We start from the raw sequence: 23076 nt of genomic DNA, 5'->3' as shown, positions 1-23076 counted from the left end.
AAGAGAAGAGAAGAGAAGAGAAGAGAAGAGAAGAGAAGAGAAGAGAAAAAAGAGAAAGAAAGACTGATTTGGGGGGAAATGAGGAGTTTGGAGTCATAAAAACTTTACCTACATATTAAACTAAATCAAGTGGATTCAGTTCATGGCAAATGACTTACTTATACATAGTTTTAAACTCTCTTTGCTCTCTGTAGAAAGATTTGTACTTAAAACAGTCAATTAAGTAAATGGGTTTTGAGGATATATTTGATGAGAGATACTGATTTTTATATAGCACTTCATCGTAGCAGACTAATGTGCTATATCTGATGCTCTACCTAAAAGCGCTTTGAACTTGGCTTGGAGAGCAATGGCTCCAAGTCAAACTATGGGCCTTAGAGTTGAATCTAGCGGTTCTGATACTTGCTGAGTCTGTGGGCTCGATGACAACCTGAAACTCCATGTCCACATTTATGACATGAGGACATCACAACTTCATTACCTCACTTACAAGGTACTTGTGAGGACTGTCAAATAAGAAAAAGGGTTGGGGCGCCTGGCAGGCTCAGTCGGGGAGCATGGGACTCTTGATCTCGTATTTGTGAGTTTGAGCCCCACACTGGGTGTGGAGATTACTTAAAAAAATAAAAAGAAAGAAAGAAAAAGTGTTTTATAATCTATAAAGTGGAAAGGAAAAAAATAGAAGAGATTAGAATTACCAGTAGTGTATTCAGATTGCCAAAAAAGTGATACGTGTAATGTCGCTGTGTTCTCCTTATCATACTCCTTCCCCAAACACACACACACACACACACATACAAACCCACAATCTCATTTGCACTTTATCTTTAACTCTCTCAACTTGAGAACCATCAGCTCACAAAAGAATTCAGTCACAATGAAAGATGGCTGTGGAGCACACTATTAAATATACATAGTTCTGTTTTATCTTCTGCCAAGTATGAGATTTGTTTTAAAGGAAATACTGTTTGTTAAAAGAAAGCAAATTTGCCTTCAGACAAACCATAAATTGTGAAACAGTTAGCCATGAATTAAGTGGTTTTTTTTTTTTTTCCATATCCAGTGAAATTTTTTTGATCTTCAGGGGATACAGACTGGATGGATCTGTGTCCTCTTTCCCTCCCAAGGTTATGCCCAGTTACTTACACATTTTAATTATGGAGCTAAATGTCAGACTGCTTGGGTGGTGAGATCTGATGATCCTGAAGATCTCTCCTAACCATGAGATTTCTATGATTAACAAACAAACAAACAACAACAAAAATGTGGGGAACCCACAACATAGCAATAAAAACGGAGAGGATGTTCAACAGTATTCTTAATGCCACTTAGTATTTATGTTTGGTCGTTTAATGTCTAGAAAACGATTGTAGTGTCTGTTAAATAGGGAACAAAGTTACCTCCAAAAACTTGTGGCAGCCAGTATTATTCTCTAACTCTGCTAAGAATTGGCTTCTGAATTTTGAGTCATGGTCTGCTAAAAGGAAACAGTTTTGGCTTGGCAACTCACCCTCTTTGTCTGAATTAACAAGATGTGTACAAAATTAATGAAGGCATACTCAAAGAGATTTCTAACTGAGCCCATCAACCTTATTAAACACAGCTTCGCTTCACAATAGTTTCTTAGAGCCATAATGGCCTGAAGCTGTCTGAAAGATTTACTGTCTAAGGACTTCGACCTAAAATAAGATTTACAAGGGAAATTTTGGAGGAGTAATATAAATGCAAGAATGAGAATTACTCAAAGGGAGTGAGTCTGACATGATCCGAAGGGATTAAAAAAATACAGTAAATGCCTTAGTTGGTAGAGTAGAGGTTTCTTTTTTCAGATCCAAACTTTGTAGGGGAAAGTGTATACAGATCATTGCATCAAGATCAAGATAACTTTTAGAGAGATTGCTTCATATCCTGGTGACTTAACTTCCCAGAGAAAAGAAGAAAAAAAAAATCTTTACCACTGGTCTTCCTTAGGAAATCTTTTCACTGATTTATGGATTGTAGAGGAGGCCACCAACTAAAAGGAGAGACCCCGTTCTCTCTTTACGTTGAGAGGCCTTGATGTTTGAGGATACAGCTGCCTTCAGATGCTCAGATAAAAGACACTAAGTGCAAAGTCGTAGTATTATCTACTTATTACCCCACTTATCTGCTTATTTCTTCCTTGAAGTCCTACTTCTGTCTGCAGTATCAATCACTTCCCCGGCAGCTTGTCTCACTACAAAGGGAGGATTTGATCCCCTGCTTAGCCCTCCACAAGCAGCAGGCTCGTGTAAGACTAATTCATTACACCACCAAGGCTGCAGGACAAGATTATGTGGGGGGTGGGTGTGCTATGCTCTCAGAGCACAATTCTTGGAAATGATGCAGAAATTCAATATCCCTTTCCATCAAACATGGTAGTCTAGGCACTAAACTTGGCATTGAGTAAGCACCAAACACATTAGAGGAAGTCTTGATACTTTCTCCAAATAAGAATAAGCTGTGGTTAGGCAAAATGACAATGCGAGAGCAACTATGTCACATTATCCAAGAAAAATTGACAGTCTTAAGTTGGTACATAGATATTGGTGAAATATAGAGTTGGTTTCAAGTGACAGTATACAGGCACTTTATTTTTCTAAAGGGCGCATCATAATATAGTGCAATTAGGACATGTGGATGCTAGGCTCACTTCTTCACCAACTGGCTATGTAATCTAGGGCTTGCCACTTCACTTCTCTGAGCTTCATTTCCTTTACTGGTAAAAAAAAAATATATATATATATATATATATATATATAATATATAATATATAAATTATATATATAAATATATAAATATATTTAATATATATATAAATATATATAAATATATTATATATATAAATATATAAATTATAATATATAATATATAATATATATATTAGCTATGAGATATCTCTGAAGGGTTCCAGCACCAACAGTCTAAGAGAGTGCATACAGTATTAGGTTATAAAGAAAAACAAGCTGGCTTGCGTTATATCCAAAATAAGGGTTCTGCTTGGGAAGTGATACATAAAAGTTTGAGCCAGGGACAAGAAGCAAATTAGCACACTGTGCTGAACTCCTAGCTGACTTGAACTCCTAGAATCATTATAAAGGTTCATTTAACTGTCTTCATTAGCTGCTCTTAGTACATCAAAGGAATGTTTCCAAACCTTTACAATTAGCCATGTAAACAAAAGCACAATTTATTACTTCACCATGCTCAGCAAATAAGGTTTCTGATACATTATCACATCCTACTGAGGATAATATCTCCATTAACACCTTAGGTTGGGCATACAAATATTAAACGTGGTCTTATACAGTGAAAGGTTTCAATACACTTTAAGAAGTGAATCAGTCAATGAATTTGCTGAATGTCAATGAGAACTGACCCTACTGATCAACATTAAGCAGACATTGCCCAGACGTTTTCTGTTTTAGTTGAATGAGAGCCAAGATCTCATTCTCCAATAACCAAGCAATCAACCAAACAATCCTTTATTCAGTCCTAAGTAGTGCTGATACTAAGTATGCCCAAATATTCGACTCGGGAAGTCTAAAAAAGAATCTGTAATAAAAAGAAGGCAAAGATGAGTAACTAAAGAAAGTAAGGGTTTCTTCAAGGCCAGTCAGGTGGTCAGTGCTGAAAATCTCTTTCATGGTTAGCTTTATGATAAATATTGCCTGCAGGTAGAGTATGAAACAATATTAAAGAATATGCATCTTTGGGATCCTATTCTTTTAACTTGGAGCTCCAGAACAAGAGCCATATTTTCAATTGTTTAACAGTATGAAATATTATGGGTGCCTTTTATTTAGACATACATACTAACCTGTTCACTAATGAAGTTAAATTGCTTTTAATAACATTTAATTACATCAAAAATCCAAAGAGTTAATGTACTTATAATGGCATGAGATATACATTACATGTTGTTGTGAAGATCAAGAGTGATAATGGACGTGAAATAACTTTTTTAAACTGCAGAAGGTTATTCAAACATAAGCTATTTTATTTATTTGTTTGTTTCTGATGGATAGGTATCATTTTCTAAATCCTTACTACAATTAGCTTTGATTCATTCAGATGAAAACCTCTGACATAGAACATGATTTATACAGAAGTGACTGACTAATTTCAAGAGAAGACTTGCAACCTTAAACATTTTGTCCTGCCTAACAATCTTTAGAGATGACTTGGATTAGCGTCTTCAAATTTGCAAAAACTCAGAGAAAAATGTTCTTCAAAGGAAAAAAGAATAGCCTTCTAGGCACAATACTTTTGGATAATTCCCCAAATGTCAAAACTTCTGTTGTTTGATTCTATTGCAAGTTGCTTAATAGATGTAAAAGAAGCATTTTAAATTAATATTTACACATTCCATATGAACAAAAAAAGCAATAGATGGCATATAGAAATGGCAAAAAAAAAAAAAAAATCCAATGAGGATGGACAGGAAATTGTTGGAGGGATTGCATCTAGTTTTCAAGACAATGGCAGAGTAGAATGATTACGTAGTGTCTATTAGGTTCTGTGGGGGCATTCAGAAGACTCACATTGCACCATTTCCTTAAAGAGCTAAGAATTTGGTTAAAGAGGTGAGCCAACTGGACCTCCAAACCATTCAACAAACATTTGCTGAGCACTAAATAAGGCCAGGCTTTGTAATGTGTTTCACAGAAAAGAAAGTAATAATTCCTGCTTTCATGGAGCATCAAGCTTGGTGAACAATCTGTCATAATTTATAAATCACTTTGTGACTGATTATTGGAATCAAATCAGTGGTGACAAATTTTCAGCCTTTAAAAAAAAATGTATTTAGCACTGCCAAATTTAGTGTATAAAGTGAGTGATCAAATTGGATAAGATGATTCTAATTGGGAAAAAAAAACTAGCTTTAAAATAAGGACATATATTTTCTTATGTTCCTGATCAGCTGTCACTGAAGGTGAGTGACAAGAAGGTCCAGTATTGAACTACCCAAGGTGGCCACTGAGAAGGACAGCCTGTTTGAAGGTCTAAATGGGTACAGTCATTTAAAAAAACTTTATTTCTCTTTTGATACATCCCTATTAGGGTATAAAAATCATCTGTAGTATGTATTTATTATAATCATATTTTCACTCAAAGACCACATTGCCTAGTCAATTAATTCTAAACAAATTATTATGCTTCAAATGAATGCCAACTACGTGGGAATACAAAGCAAGGATCAAACATAGCTCCTCCATCCACTGGGCACATAACCTCTAACCCAAATAGATGGTAGAGCTTGTTAGTCAGACACAAATCACAGCTAAAATGCAGGCATAGATCATAACATCCATAACTGATTTCCATCTAATATTCTCAAAGGGACTGACTAGAGATAACACTTCATGAGAGAAAATTTTACTTTTCTTTTTACCCAGAATAAATTTCTACTCTTCTATTCAATCTGATCATTACATAGAATCAACGTTTTGGAGGATGGGAGAAACTATAATACCTTTAATTTTACACATTTTAAAAATACATACATGTACAAATAGAATCAGAAAACAATAGTAAGCATTTGTTCAGCACTTCCTAATGCTAGGTATGATTCTTAGTGCTTTAATTTACATGATTTTTATTTATGATTTTATACTCATATTAGCCTATGAGGGAGGTGCCTTCATAATGCACATTTTACAAATGAGGGAAGAAGCATAGGATGGTGAAATAATTTGCTGTTAAGTCACATAACTAGCTAAGGAGTAGACATGGGCTATGAGCTTTGAACAGGGCTCCTGCAGCCACATTAACTTGCTTTTGTGCTGAGCATGGCAGGAAGCTTCTCTGGCCACCTCTACACACATGCTTGTCAATGACATTGACCAGGAAGTGGTGTGTGTGTGTGTGTGTGTGTATGTGTGCTTGGTTTTTTTTAGGCCTTCATTTTATCCATTATCTGCACTTGAATCTATATGAACTCTCACTATGACATCCGTATACCACTGCCAAATACATTTTCAGTACACACCCTTGTCACAGCCTAAAGTTGAGTCAACCGTACAATGACAAGTCAACCCTCATTGTGCAGTAGGTGTTATGGTATCATAGGCAGTTTTAAAGCATATGCTAAATTTGAGATTTGGGGTCAGAATTTTTGTATTGTTTATGATAAGGAATTTAAATAATTGCTTGATAGTAGGGCTCTAACTTTAATATATATATTTGCTATTGGTCTTTCTGGATTTGAGAGCAATTTGATGACCAATTATCTAGAAATTGTAACAGAAGTTTAAAAAATAATTTGCAACTACTTAGAATCTCTGTGACTCAAGGGTTTTTTTTAAAGAATTACATAATAAAGGGCACCTGGGTGGCTCATTTGTTAAGCATCTGCCTTTGGCTCAGGTCATGATCCCAGGGTCCTGCTCCGCGGGAGGCCTGCTTCTCCCTCTCCCACTGCCCCTGCTTGTGTTCCTGCTCTCAGTATCTCTCTCTCTCTCTCTGTCAAATAAATAAATAAAATTAAAAAGAAAAAGAATTACATAATAAAAATAACACCACTAACCAAAAAAAAAAAAAAAAGGAGCTGGATCTTAAAGCTGATAAAACATAATTTCTATATAAAACCACCCCTTCAGTTGTATTTATTTATTTATTTATTTATTTTTATTTTTTATTTTTTTAAGATTTTATTTATTCATTTGAGACACAGAGATACAGAGAGAGAGAGAGAGAGAGAGAGAGCATGAGCAGTGGGAGAGGCAGAGGGAGAGGAAGAAGCAGACTCCCTGCTGAGTCAGGAGCCCGATGTGCGACTCGATCCCAGGACCCTGGGATCATGACCTGAGCCGAAGGCAGACGCTTAACCATCTGAGCCACCCAGGCGCCCCCAGTTGTATTTATTTAAAACAACCCATCGTGTTCTATGATTGGCCTAATAAAAAGTAAATATTTAAAAAAATTATTGAGCAATGCTATTGCAATAATCACTTTCTATTTACTATCTCATTTAGCTTTCACAATGATCATATTAATCCCATTTTATAAAAGGAAAAGTACAACAACCCTAATGCTTAGAAAGGGTTAGTTATTCATACACCCAGGATATTTAAACACAGAGCTCATGTACTTAGCCCTTGGAATAAATCTCTAACAGTAAAATACTACTTGATTTGTTTTATGTGTTGGCATGTTCCATGAGATTTCACTTTTATGAGTTATTCCAGGAAAACTTGATATCAAAATCTAGATCTCAAGATGTCTAGATTTGAATATAAGTTATCTATTTTGTAGTGAAGAAACTGAAACTAGAGAGTGGTAGTGACATGTGTCGGGTCACTCAGCTAAATGGTGTAGAATCCATGACCAGAATTTAGGTTCTCAAACTCCTATGGCAACAGCCTTTTCTCTGTACAATAGCCTATTTTTGTATAGACTGTACAGTCTATTGAAACGTTTGAACCAAGAGTCTCTTCTTGCAATTCAGCCATAAGATAATGGCTTGATTCTATCACCCATCAGACAGTTTGGTGTCCTAGACTCTGCATGGTAAAAGTTGAGACTCACAGTTTTCCAACCATGAACTACTCTTTAGCTGAAACTCTGGATAGATTAATAAGGCTAGTTTCATTCTGTTGTTACAGAAGGATAATTTGAAATTAAAACCAAACTTCAAATCCTCCAAACCTCAAGTGATTATGGGAATTCCTTTAAAAACAAAACCAGCAAATCAAATGCCTATTTTATCCTTTACCATTCAGACTTTCACCAGATAAAGCAAGAAACTCAATTTCTGTAACACTATGAACACCATCCCATTACCACTACATAAAGAGATCACACTTTAATTTTTTTTCCCCAGTGAACTAAAATCACAAACTATCCCTATTTATTTATTTAGGAACTGTATACAACCAAAATAAGAAAATAGTATGTGAGTCATTACCACTCAAGGTTTTTTAGTATGACCCAGATGAGCAACAGGGGTCAGAAAAGAAAAAAACAAAGTGAAAAAACCCACAGACAACTCAGTTTTTGTTTAAGATGCTATTATACAATGAAGACAGGTTTTTAAGTACATATTCCATAACTATTAAATTTCTCTGATAGATTACAAACTTTTTATATGTCTGTCTTAAGGCATGATTGTTACATGGTAAAATTTGTGTCAATCCGTACTTCATATCTTTTGCTTCACACTGTCTTATTTGTCCACTTTAAAATGCCACCAAGGATAACATATACTTACTATTTTCCTAAAATCACTCCTAGACTGCAAGTTGAGGGATCGGCAAGGCATGTGTGTGGGAAGCAGGAAAGATTACATCAAGAGAGCTTAATTCCTGTCACCCCAAAGACCAGATGCAACCAAGAGAAAAAGCCTTCTCTTTAAAAGGTGCAAGGCAACTGTTGTTCCTAATTGTTCTTCTTTCTGTTTTTGCGTCAAGGTGGGGTGGGTAGGTTTGTGTGTGCATTTTTTTTTTAAACCAAAGAAGAGATTTTTTTGCATGTAACATTTACCACCACGTTTTGTTTTTTTAAACATGATTTATGCTTTTAGAGAGGTTCATTTTCAGCAGAAATCTGAATGAGGACACCGTCTGTAGAAAGACATTCCAATGAACTGGTTAGGCAAGTAGTTGTTTGGAAGGAACACTGCCTCGGGGCTCAGGAGGCAGATGGAGGTAGCAGTGGAGGAGTGGGGAGTACCAGGACTCAGTCCCTTCTCCCTTCTCCGGCTCCAGACAGGACTCATATTCATGACTAATCTTCAGGAGTACAATCCCTCACTGCCCACCTCCCCTCCACAGAAAGCACTGATGAGGAAGTACTCCTTTTCTCAAAAATGAAAATGTTGCTTCCGTGTACTCATTTTTGCAAGGCCCCCCCACCCCCTTGACCTAGAGAGAATAGAAGGAAAAGAAAGTCCCTAACTCTTTAGATTCCACGCCACGGAGTGATTATTTAGGATGGGTTTTGTTATATGTGTCAAACAGGGCACATTCGTTTTATAGGTTTTCACTCATGGTTCTGGAAAATGTGTGTGCCTGCGCTGTGTTTCCATCAAAGTCATACAAAGACACAAAAGAGTTTTGGCAAGACTGCATTCAGAAACAAGGATGGGTGATTTATCTGTTACTAAGGATGAAGGCATGGAGTTATCAACCAGTCCAATTCCATGCTTTTACACATAAGGAAAATAGGACTCAGAAGGGGAAGTTATTGGTCCATCAACAGATAGCCAATTAGTGGCAGCAGAATGAGGACTAGAACTTCTAGGACTAGAAGCCCGGACTTCTGACTCCTAGGTCAGTGGCTTCTCACTGAAACTCACGACTGCTGAAGTTTGAGGGCTCTTCAAAATGGAAGAGACTCCCATAATAACCCTTCTAATCAGAAATAATCCATCCATCTTGGGTGTTTTTTTTTTTTTTTTGTCTTTTTGCTTTTTATCTCTATTCCAGTTTTTTATCAACATGGTTCTCATTTTCTAGTTAGTGGCCTATTCACCTATTCCCTAAAGTAAAGGGACGCTCATTTTCATCTATGTTCCTACTTTAAGAGCTGAGGAAGAAAAAGTAGATAATGAACAGGTTCTTATCTGAAAAAAATAGTCACAGCTAAAAAAAGACACAATCTCTTAATCCCAACACACCTACTTCTCTTAACAATAACCACATGACACTGCAGAGTTTGGGGACATATGCACATGCAGGCACCTCCACATCTCCAGCAACCATTCTCTAGTTGCCCATACTCTGTATCCTATAATCAGTTCAGCAAGACCACCATGTTAGAATGTATCCCTTTCTTCCTTGATCTGACCCCAACTCAACTATTTGTCTATTTTCTCATTCCTTCTCTTCCCTGTTGAGTTCCAGCCAAAACTTCCTTCCAATACACAATTTACCAAGTTAACTTATACACTTAACTCAAGGGGTCTCAAACTGATAGCCCACATATATGTTCGGTGGGTCCAGGGAACTTAACAAAAATAATAATAATTTGCATTACTCTAAGTGAGGCAAACATTCTCCAGTTCTTACTTACCATCATTTCCTGTTCTCTTGCATTGAACGCTTCCCACATTTAAGGCTGCTCCCTAACTAACTTAGATAGTTCTCAAGGTCTAAAGTACCTTCTCTTTCTCCTCTTTCACATGGCCAGTATGTTTCCTAAGCTTTTACATAGACATGATTATCAGAATTCCTGCTGAGGTTTGTCTATATTCTCCTCTGGTGCTTACCACTTTCTATCTTGATAAGAATTGTTTGTTAAGTGTCTCCTGTCTGGTAATAAATTGTGAGGTCCTTGGGAATAGAACATGCTCTTTACTTATTCATTCATTCTTCAGAATGTCTCAAATATAGAAAGCAGCAAATGTTGGCTAGGTGCAGGACCACTGAGTTGCTTAATGCCTAAAAGTTATGATGCTTTTTGAGTATGATGTGAATACTATCCCCAAAGTTATAAAGCCCAGCAGTCATTGCTGATGACTAAATTGGTCTATTGTCCAGTATGGGTACCCATTTGTCACCTTGTTTATTTATCTCTCAATAGGTAAGCAACAAATATTTTCTTGGATATGATTTAGATCATTTATAACCTAGTTCATTAACTTCATAGCTGTCTTCCTCACTGATTTTAAGTTATAGGTAGTGACAGACTTAGCTCTTTTATTTAAACTTTATACCTTTAGCAGAGTATCTTGAACTTAGTAAATAATCAGCACATTCTTGTCAAATTGACAAGAATACAAGCATGAAATTTTAGTCTTTTTGCGAGGGAAAAGATTCTTACGAACCTACAATTTAAGAAAACCAGGTATGAGAATTTGTTAACAACATCTTACTGATGAAGACTTAATAAATGTTTAATTACTTTCCGAAACTATTACATTCTACCTTTTATTTTCTCAATGGCATAACCCAGCAGAACTTTCCACATATTTTAAGATGAGTCACAGCTAAAAATGTCTATTTTAAAGTAGTGACTGGCCTAGAAGTTTCTTCTCTGTCATTATGGCTCTGTACCCTTGAGCAAGTCACTCTGCACTCAGAGCCTGAGTTTCTCAGCCTATAAAAATACATATGTTAAAATATTGGATTGCACCAGTGTTTCTCCGACATCAGAAAATTACCTGGAGGGCTTATTGAAAGACTGTCGCCCTTCCTCTTCTGGTTTCTGATTCAGCAGATCTGGAGTGGAACCCAAAATATTTGCGTCTTTCAAAGTTCCTGAGTGTGCTGGCCAGAGATCACATTTTGAGAACCACTGAACTAAACTGTTTTGGAATCCACATAGCTCTGACTTTATTCACACTAATATTCAAACCCAGGGATATCTGGGTATCCAATTCCAAAGTTTGTGCTCTGGAGTAGAGAATATTTTATTATGTTAAGATTACTGAATGACACCCAAATAACTAAAATAAAATACTATTTAGTAATGGAAGTGAAAATGTTTTCTGTGAGTTCTTGAGACCTGAATGGACACCAGAGTACATGAGCTTTTAAAAGAAATCTGCTTCAAAATTTGACTTAATTTGAAGAAAACTCAACTCTATCTAGTTTTAAATGGGGAAAAAAATGGGCTTAATGGATTTTATAGCATACTAGTATATCTTCAGATATTACCTTCTTTTTTTGAAATTCAAAAATACAAATCAATGCAAATATTGCTTTTATCGGCATCAGTAATTGCTCTACTTGGGATTAATAATTTCCTGTTTCCAGCTTTATCATATTCTAAGAAGTAATAGTAATGACCATCACTACTGAGAGCTGACCTCATACAAGATGTTATGTTAAGGGCTTGACATGTCTTATCTCAATATGCTAAATAGCTTTGCTCTGGTATGTCACCAATATCATCATCCTCATCTTGCAAGTGGGTAAAATGAAGCTCAGAAACATATCAGAATTTAGCCAAGGTCATCCACATAGTGAATGAGAGATCTGGATTCAAAGGCAGGCAGCAAGCTCCTCCAGAGCCTGAGCTCATCAGCACTATCTCTAATAGGAGATAGAAAGGTGGGTCTACTAATCCAGAAAGTTAGGTTTAATCCAGAGTCAATCATAAACCCTATTGGAAACATTGGAGAAATTCACCCTAATCAACTTGGATCTTAGTTTTCCTATCTATTAAAGGAAAGCTAGAGGAAAACTACATCATGTCTACTGTTTCTAACATTCTAGAATTTTCTGAGTTTTATAGATAAAATAATATTAAACTGGTCGCTTGAAGGAACGAACAGGTGACTCACAGCATATTACTTCAAAAACAAATCAGATTCTCTCTAAACCAGCATGATAGGTTCAGACTCATAGGTTTTTAAGAGGATGTAAGGTCAGAACCAGCTCCTGTGTTTCTGCTGAAATCCCTTTCTGTTTATCTGCCCTCTTCAACTTTGTCATTCTGAATGCATACACACTAAGCACAGTGTCTTAAGTAACATTGCTGAGGTTACACCAAAGACAGGTGTTAGGGGAACTATTTCCCTAGGGCTATCATTTCCAACTCTCCCTCCTCAAAAACAGAGGGAGGGGATACAAGGAAAAGGGTTTCTTTTCAGATTAAACACAGCGACTGCAAACACCTTCCCCTAGGCAATAAATTCTCTGCCAGTGCGTGCTGCAGTTTACCCAAACACCAAAGCAAAAAGCAAACAGCCCCTTTTGTAAGGGAGGGGCTGTCACCTGTAAGTGATGTTTGTGAATTTCTAGAGAAGAAGAAAAAAGAAAAGAAAAGAAAGAAAACCCTTTCCCTTATTTTATTAAGCAGACTGTTTGTTCAAGGTTTGAAATGCATACTTGTGTTTAAGGTAAAAGTCCCTGGCTTGGCAATCTTGAACAAAGTGGTGCCTTCTGATTGGCTACACCGCACAAAGAACAGAACAGGAAAACAGTCTGCTCTTCTGGGGACATCTGAACTCAGTCTAATCTGAGTGGATATTGGGCCATGTCATAAGCAACATAAGTAAAAACAAAACCCATCTTCCAAAAAGTGGAGGGCTTTTTCTATGCGGAATATATTTTGTTTCATTTGTTTTCATAGAGCTAATAAACAAAAGCTTATTTGATACAAATTATGGTTGAATGATTATTTTAATGATAGTAGCCAAGGGGTAAGGGTAGTAAAGATCCTAAGAGCAAGGGTTAAGGAGTGCTGCACAGAAAAGGAGAAAATGTATGTGCATTCCCATGTTCAGGGCTAACCCTAGGGGGTATGTGTATATATATATATATATACACACACACACACATCATATATATATATATGATGATATATCATATATTCATCTATATTCATATTCATATATATATCATATTCATATATATACATATATATATATATGAAATACACTGTGTACTCTTCTTTCTTCACCCCTTTCTTCATATCATTCCCATCCCAGTGATTAGGCCTGCTCACTGCACTCAGAGACGCTCCATTCTCCAAGATGTCTTACTCATCTCCAGTCAAAACTACCATCCCTTCCATAGATCGCAATCAAAGTTATACAAAGAGGGACTGTTTCACCTCTATGTGCAAATGACTAGTCACCCAAAAGTATTTGTATTTTTTAAAAAGAGATAGTTTAACCAAAATTGATTCAAGTTTATAGACACTTCTGCACAGTTGTATGAGTATAAATTGAAAATAAACTCATGAAAAGAAATTTGATAATAAGTATCAGTAACACTGGTGTTCATACAATCTTACTCAATAATTACACTTATAAGCATCTAGTGCAAGAAAATATTCTCTATATAAATATTGTTAAAAATCTATGAGTAAAATAACAGTTAAATCATTGTATATCTATGTAATGACATAACAGAGCAATTAAAGTTGTCTTGAAGACTAGTAAGAGAAATATGTTCACCACTGAATGCAAAAAAAGATTATAATTTTATATATGATATGATCTGAATACATCTTATAAATCCATTCTTACAAGGAAAAAACTGGAAAAAAATGAATAGTTTTATAACTCATCACTAAGTAGAGATGACATATGCTTTTGATACTTCTAAAGTTCTTTTTCATTAGTATGCGTTGCTTTTATAATCAGAGAAATTTATTAATTTGCATTTTATTATGAAAAGTAATATATACTCACCTATCTCAGAGTTCTTATTTTAAAAAAAAGCATAGACAGACAAGTGATAACAAAAAAATTTTTGAATGACTGTATTTTTATACGCCAGGAACTTTGAATGTAAACAAATCAGATAATGAAACAAACTATTACAATTCTCTGAGGCCAATATTAGGTATTATTGTCTATCCATAAAAATGAGGAAAGAGAGGCTCATAGAGATTATCAAGTTCACACAGCTAAAACTGGTAAAGACAGAATTCCAACCACAGTATATCTGGCTAAAAATCTTATGTCATAATACTAAAGTAAGTAATAAACTGTAAAATCCTGTTACATAGAATGTAGTCATCAAAGTAAAAACAAGAACAAAAAAACAACCTTGCATCCAGTCTCCCTACCCTGAACTGTAGTGTTTCTCTGGAAGACCTGACAAGGAGGAAGTAGAGATGGGAGAGAAGTAGGATACGTGGAAAGGAATGAGGGAATGCGTGGGAGGAACAAAAAGACGGTAGTAGTGGAGATGTGAGGGTGGCTGAGAGGCCTTCCTTCATGTGAGCTCCTGATATTGGTGTCAGACTTAGAATTGGCAGATATTATGCATTTCAGATGCCTGGGAGACAAAGACATACAGAAAATAATTGCTGTTTATATGAAATATCAAGGATCATACCCCTTCCACCTTTTGAGCCAGGAGAAAGCACGTAGGGAGGGAAATTGAGAATTTTTGAGTGACTCATGCAGCAATGTTGTTCACCAGCCCTTTATAGCCTGACTAGACTGAATTACTGAAGAATACTTTGTTCACAGAGTATGTGCTTCTTATTTATACATATGAAGAATGAAATTTATCAAATGAGGACAAAACAATTGGCATATCAAAAACAATTTTGACACAATTCTACAATTTTAGAAAACATCTATAGATGTGGTTCATATTGAGTTATGGTGAGTCAGCGTGTGCGTCTGCGTGCATGTGTATGTGTGTGTGTAGACAGGGAGGGAGAAAAGGTTGACGGAGGTTATGGAGGGAATGTTTATAAATTTATATTTAAAAAAATTCAGCAAATTAGAGCTCTGACATGATTTATGGTCCTGCTTAGAAAATATAAGTACTTATTGTTCTTTGAAAAAAAATCATTCTGATGAACGAACCCATCCATAGAATTCCCTATTCTTCCTGATAGTATTCAGTCAGAATTATAACTTTAGTATGAAGGAAAAACAACATCAATGATAAATATCCTATTCAATAAAATAGACTTGAGTTCTTTAAAAATACATTTGACATTGAAAGCAAAAATTATAACATTGTCTGATGGAGTGTTCAATGTACATAGATGTAATGTATATGACAACTACAACATCATGGGGGAAGGTTATGAAACCAATATTGTGGTAGGTTTTCCACATTCCATTTGAAGTGGTAAAATATTGATTCTTAATAGACTATGAGAAATTATGAATATGACAATCCCTAGAGAAACAATTAAAAATATGCAAAGAAATATAGCCAAAACCAAGATAGAATAATTAAAAGGAAATACTAAAAATAGGTCAAGTGATCTAAATAGTGGCAGAGAAAAGGAAAACAAAAGCGCAATGGTGAGAACAAACACACCAAACACAAATGCTATATATATATACACACATATGTGTGTGTGTGTGCATTTATATCATTTACTATACATATATAATATAAATACACCAATTAATAGAGATTGCCAAAATAGATAAAAAGCGACCAACTATACATTGTAGAAGCAACTCCACTTCGAATATAATGATAAATATAGGTTAAAAGTAAAAGGATGAAGAAAAGATTTACCATGACAACACTATTCAAAAGTTAGATTGGTTACATTAATATAAAAACAAAGTAGACTTCAGAACAAAGTACATCACCAGGAATAAAGAGAAATATATAATGACAGAAAGATTAATTCACCAGGAAGATAAAAACAATACACCTAAAAATAGAGTTTCGATATATATGAAGCAAAAACATACAGACTTAAAAGGAAAAAGAGACAAATCCAATATTGGAGTTGAAGACTTCAGTATTCATCTCTTAGTAATCAACAGAACTTAGTAGGCTGAAAATAAGCAAGGATAGAGAAGAACTGCATAATACCATAAACCAATGGGCCTCAACTGACGTTTATAGAACACTCCGCCCAACAAAAACAGAATTCACAGTCTTTTTAAGCACCCACAGAACATTCATCAAGATAAACCATATCTTGACTCATGAAATGAACCTTAACAAATTTCAAAAATAGGAGATCAAACAAAATATGTTTTCTGATCATAATGGAATCAAACTAGAAGTCAGTAATGGAAAGATAACAGAAAATACCCAAATACTTGGAAATTAAACATGCTTGTAAATACACACAGGTCAAAGTGAAAGTCTCAAGAGAAATCATAAAATATTTTAAACTGAACAATATAAAAATAAAACATGTCAACATTTAGGGGATGCCACTAAAGCAGTGTTTCATGGGAAATTTATAAACGTAAATACTAACATTAGAAGACAAGAAAGATCTCAATTCAAAAATATAAATTTTTAATTTAAGAACCCTGAAAAGGAAGAACAAAATAAACTCAAAGAAGCAGAAGAAAGTAAGACTAGAAATAATAAAGTTGAAAACAGAAAGACAATAGAGAAAAACAATGAAACCAAAAAGCTGAGCTGGCTCTTCGAAAGATCAATACAATTAATAAATCTCTAGTGAGACTGATGATAGAGAAAAAGAGAGAGGACACAAGTTACCAATATCAGAAATGAAACAGGAAGATATTACAGATCCCACAGACATTATAAGCTTAGTAAGGGAATACTCTAAACAATTCTCCATACAAAACTTCAAAACTTTGATGCAATCAACCAATTCCTTACAAATCACTATTTTTTTTTTAAGATTTATTTACTTATTTTAGAGAGAGAGAGTGCACACATGCAGACATGGGCAGGAGTCACAGAGGAAGAAGGAGAGAGAAACTCAAGCAAACTCCATGCTGAGTGTGGAGCCTCACGTGGGGCTCGATCTCACGACTGTGAGATCATGACCCAAGCGGAAACCAAGAATCGGGCGTTTAACCCACTGCACCACTGAGGTGCCCCTACAAACCACTATTTATAAAAACTTACTCAAGATAAAATAAATCATCTCAATAGTTCTATAACAATTAACGGAACTGAACTTATAATTAAAGAGCTTTCCAAAAAGAAATATCCAGGCCCAGAGGGTTTCATTAGCAAATTCTTCCAAACATTTCAGAAGAAATAATATCAATTCTATATAATCTTTCCTAGAACATAAAGATACCGCACACAAAGCACAAACACAGAAATCACACTGAGGTTCATGAACAATAAAACTGGCAAGATGAAAATGACCATGCATCATGATTGTTAATACCATCTCTCAATGGTGAGCTTAACCTTCGTTTGCTTTAAACTGTAGTTTCTTTCCTATCTGAGTCCAAACCTTTAAAGCCTACAAAATTCTACCTAGTCTTATCATTTTATAGATATTATAAACAATGCTGTAATGAAGCCTTCATTTCTGTGTATATGTGTGTGTGTTGTGTGTACGTTATCAGTATGTAAGTATCTGTGTGTGTGTATACTTATTTACATATCTTGAATTTTTTTGTGAAGAAAATGCCTAAAAGTGGCACTTATGGATGAAGGGTAAGTACCTTTAAAATTAAATAAAATAGAAGAGGCAAATTGTCCTCCAAATATATCAATTTATATTACTGCCCAAAGTGAAAAGATTCTCTGTTTCTCAACAATTTCATCAGCACTGGATATCATCAAATCATTTAAATTTTTGCTGACCAGGTAGATGATAATCTGACACAATCTATGATGATAACCAATGAAACTCATTGTTGGAATTCACAATTTTTTTATTATTAGAGAGATTGAATATTTTGTCTGTTAAACATTTGTGAATTACTTAGACTCTTTGCCAAAGAGCAGGGACTTCATCTTTCTCTTATTAATTTTTAAATGTTTAGGTTGTTAAGGCCATTAAACCTTTGCCATGTGTTATAAACTTTTCAAATTTACATTTTGTCCTTTTTTCTATAGAAATTACTCCTTAGCCAAATGTTTGAATCTTCTCTTTTAAAACTTCTGCGTGTTACCTGATAGTTTTTTAATAAATTATTTTCATAATAGTTATCCAAACTTGGACCTCTTTTCCCTTCCCTGTTTTGATCAATTTGACTCATATTTCAAGACCTAAAAATATCACCTTCTCTGTAACATATTGCCAGTCTTTTCAGGCACAATAAATCATTCCTTTTGTGTCTTTAAAAAATAAATAAATAAAAATAAAAAAATGAAAAAATACATACATGTGAGTAATTTTGTACACATTGGCTCATTTGCTGTATTATGGTGTTCTCAAAGCTAGAGACCATGATTTGTTCATCTGTTTCACAAAGAACAGAGCATGCAGTAAGTACTAAGGAAATGCTTGTGGCTAGATCTAGTATGTATACTTGAAATCTTATAGGAATCTTGGACCATTTAAGATGTAAGGCAGTATACACGGTGCTATGGCCTAAGCCTTTCCAAAACACCCACTATCTGCTCTTTGAAATGCAGAGCTGAAGACTTTTCGTGTATATCTGGGATGCTACAATAAGAATTTACAAAGCTGGATGGTTTTAGATAATTGCCACTTGAATCACAAGGGAAAAACCCAGTTCAACTAAGTAGGGCTTCCTTTAAAGCACAAAGAACCAATAAATGCAAAAATAGAAGTTACGTAGTTTCCATCAATCATTCCAGGAGAACATTTAAATGTTGATGCCCTTATCTCCTTCTTGAAGATATGACAGGCATGTTTAGACAGTTTGTAAATAAGGCAAGGCTGAGATATAAAGGAATATATTAGACAGTAGAATCAAAAGCCAACAGGATCTTGGAAACACAGGCTAAATTATGAAAAAATTTTGAGAAATCTCATCACCTTCATTTGCTAATTCAATGTAGTTCATTCTTCAGTGACAGTAAAATCATTCTGATGAAGAAGGCACATACATTCTCTGCAACTCAAATTTCCTTTGTTAATAATCAGAGAAAGACATTATGACTCTATTTCATGACTAATTACTAAGGTGAAGGTTGTATAAAAAAATCGATAAAAATGGGATGCCATTCTCAATTTCAAGATTTCTGTCCTTAATAACCTGACATGTTTCATGTCCCCAGATTCATATTTCTTGCATAGTGAGAACATGCTTGGCGGAGATCCCAAATTTTTAAAATATTATATGCAAAAGGAAAGTAATTTATGTGCAGAGTTTTAGATCTATTTAGCTATTAACCTCTACATAAGAAAAGTGAAAATATGCTACCAAGTAGCAGAAGCTGTCTGTTTAAAGGACAAGGAATCTAAGAGGATCCTAGTTCTTACTTTCCAAACCAGAATACTAGTTATAGGATCCTGAGCATGTCTACCATTTTGCCACTCCTGTTGCTGAGGACTGTCACTGTTGCACATTCCCATCGATGTGTCCTCCACACGTGGACATAGATGAGGATGTTGGAATGATCATAAGACAAAGGAAGACACAAGATTCATACAGACCTATAACTTACTAGCAATATCTCACTTCTTTGGATATTAAAAACAGAACAGCCACAGAGAGGCAAGCTTAAGTCATCAAGTTCCTTCTCCCTCAACTTGTAGATTTCTTTCAATATCCTTGTTCCTAAGTGACCTATCACTGGGAAAATCACATTTCATTTTATTTTCCAGCTTTTTCTGGATCATTTCAGTCCCTATTTCCTTGCAATGTTTCTGGGTCTTATTTCCTGATTTTGTGTTACCCTCAGTTTAAGCTGGTAAACAATTCCAAGCTTGAAGGTGCTAATAAGTGATGGGACGAATGTTTTATCATCCGTCATTACTGATGGTGACCTGTGCCTCTTCAGAGGAGGCAAAGTGTGGAGACTCTACTATAGGATTATCTCGTGGAGGAGGAGTGGTTTCTCCACACAGACATCCCTAATGCTCACAGAACAGACAGGTACTTAAGAAGAAATAGAACTCAAGTTCCTCTCAAATACAGTACCCTGGAGGAAAAATGAGAAAAGAAAAGATCAAGTCCAGTAGTATGGGTAGGATACTGACTCTGCTGTTGAGTACACATGTCATCCTAGAAAAGTTATTTAACCCGTTTTGCCTTTGATTAATTTATAAAAGAGCGATAATAAATTCTACCTCACAAAGTGATTGGAAAGATTAAGTATCAAACATGTTAATTGCCACCGACTATTGATGCTTAAGGAAAAGGTAGTTTCAAAATTTGTAATTTAGAATTATAACAAGAAAATCTGGATCAATTTCAAATTGAACACACTGTTTCAATCAGTCCTCCTAGTAGCATTGTTAAAAATCTATTTAAAAGAATCAATATCGTGTGTTTGTGTATGTGTGTGTGTGTGTTTATAACTGACACTCAGGAAAAAAATGTTGAATGCAAATGGATAATCCTTTTAAATATCAGTATTTCTTAAATAACAGTAACCTCCAACCCATACAGCAGTGCATTCTTAGACACTTATCATGAGGGCAATGACATCTATGTAGTTTCTTGACTTTCTCCCCTTCATTTTTCCCTTTTCAAACATCATTGTAGAACTTCCATGACTCTCACTCAGATACTCCACTAGGATTTCTTTAAAGTTTCCTTTAGCTGATTTGTAAAAGCACCAAAATGGACATTAAATAACTAAAGTTTTGCTCAGAGAGCAAACCTAGGTACTTTCCAACAGAAGTGAGAAAACAGTGGAAGTAAAGAATAAAGTACCTCAGCAGCGTAGCATCTTCCAATTGACAGACCATAGTTACAAGGGAAGGGATACGAGAGGCAGAGGGGACAGGAAGCTTTGCCGCTGTGAATGTTCAAGAAGAGAACAGTCCTCTGACAGGAGAGATTCTAGAACTGTGCTTCCTAATATTCTACCAACTAGACACATGTGGTCATTTAAATTTTAATTTAATTTAAATTAAGTTCCTCAATTGCACTAACCACATTTCAAATGCCCAAAGGATACATGTGGCTAGTGGCTATTGCATTGAACAGTACAGAATATAGAACATTTACATCACTGAAAGAAAGTTTTCTTGGACAGGACTGCTTGAAAGAGAACATTTTTGACTTTTTAAGATAACTTCCAATTCTCATTTCGCAGGACTTCAAAATTTCCTAAGGGCCTATTATGTGACAGCTACTGTGACAAATGCTGAGCATGACAAAATATGGCCCCTGTCCCGTTGAGAGACAGAGAAATAAACGATGATAAGATTGTATAATAAGTAATAGGACTAAAAATAGGCCTAGGTTGCTTCAGAGGAATGGTCTCTAACTCAGACTGGTGGCGAATAGTGATATGGAAGTTTTCCCAGAGAAGACAGGATATACTGTTTGTTGAGGGACAGAGAAGAATTGGCTAGAGGGGGAAAACAAAAACAAACACACAAAAAAAGATGTTCCTAAGGAGAGAATTTCTAATAATATAAAAAAATAAGAAAGGGCATGGCACATTTAGAAACCACATGTTTCAGTGTGTGAAAGCATGTGAAATAAGAGTAGAAACCATAAATAAAAAGGCTTGACTCTCCATTTTAAGCTTTATATAAATTCACCTGCTTTTATGAGTTCAGGAATCAGAACAGAAAATCCCTGGAGAGAATATAAAAGAAAGGTTTGCCTGGGCTTTTGCTACCTATCAAGAGGTGATATTATTAAGTGAACTGGAGATATCCTAATTTTGAAGTCACTCTCAAATCAGAATTTACCCCTACATAGGTTTAATTGTAATACATTCCAAGGCCTTGAGTGACCTGCCCCTTGGATTTACCCATCCTTTTCCTTTCACTAGCTCAAAGATAACAGAGAACTGTGTCAGTATTAGAACAGAAGGGGCCATTGAAGAATAGTTATATTCCTTTTATCAATTTAGGGGCAAAACATCAGTATATTTGCAAAGTTACAACTTTATATTTTTGGCTCTTTCCTCTTCCCTTTCCTGACACACCTTCTCCTAATATTAAAAAAAAAAAAAAAGTACAATTCCAGATAAAAAAAATAGTGAAAATTCCAGTAAAATCTTCTATTAGATAAGACAGGCCAGGTATTTTTAAAGTGATTTTCAAAATCATGTTGACACATGATCTATGAAATCCCCACCTTTTTTTCTAGCTCTTTTCCACCTGTTTTTCTAGAAGGATTTGTTTGTTTGAGTTGTGTGTGTTTACAGAAAAGTAGGATTTGTATGGTGAATGAATAATAATAAAAAAAAATAACAAGACAAAAAAAAAAAAACCACACACACAAACAAACCAGCACTATGTACTACAGAAATACAGAAAATTTCATCTAAACATTTCAGAAAAGTGTTTTAATATTATTAACCCATTACACTTCTGGTCTCCCCATTTTACAGATGAGAAACTGAAGCCCAAGGTCATGAGTGACTCACTGGCAAAGCATCCCCCCCAAAATACTATTTTATGTATTACTTACCTTCTTTCCCCTTATTCTATTACTAGGTACTTAAATCTGTATCTAGATTCACATTGAATTTACTTCCTCCTCCTTTATTTAAGGATAGTTCCATGAAAGAGGCAGCCTGCCATAGTATAGATAGAATTTGGATAGAATTCAGATCTAGACTCTGGTTCTGACTCTAACTTGACCTCTTGTAAAACCCTGGACTGGTACCACCCTCTCCAAATTGGGATAGACATAAGGAACAATTCAAATAAAGAACATAAGGGATTATTCCCACCCACCCACCTTCCTCACACCAGTGGAAGCATATGCAGTAAGAAGAGTTGAGGAAGACGCAAAATCCACAAACAATTTTCTCTCTGCTGATCACATTGACTCTCTGCCCAGTGGCCTTGTCCATTCAGGGCCATCTGCCTTTTTATATGCCATGAAATACACAGACT

At 35.3% G+C, this 23076-nt stretch overlaps 1 protein-coding gene across 3 annotated transcripts in view; it reads right to left on the bottom strand.

Moving 5' to 3' along the window:
• TP63 (tumor protein p63) overlaps positions 1-23076 on the bottom strand; it is a 231590-nt gene that overhangs the window by 115165 nt on the left and 93349 nt on the right. The window lies entirely within an intron of this gene.

This window comes from Mirounga leonina, unplaced genomic scaffold, assembly GCF_011800145.1.
Source record: "Mirounga leonina isolate KUSES-001 unplaced genomic scaffold, KU_Mleo_1.0 Mir_115, whole genome shotgun sequence".
In the NCBI taxonomy this organism is placed as follows: domain Eukaryota; kingdom Metazoa; phylum Chordata; class Mammalia; order Carnivora; family Phocidae; genus Mirounga; species Mirounga leonina.
The sequence above is the reverse complement of the archived record's forward strand: the minus strand, read 5'-3'. Positions and strand labels throughout refer to the sequence as shown.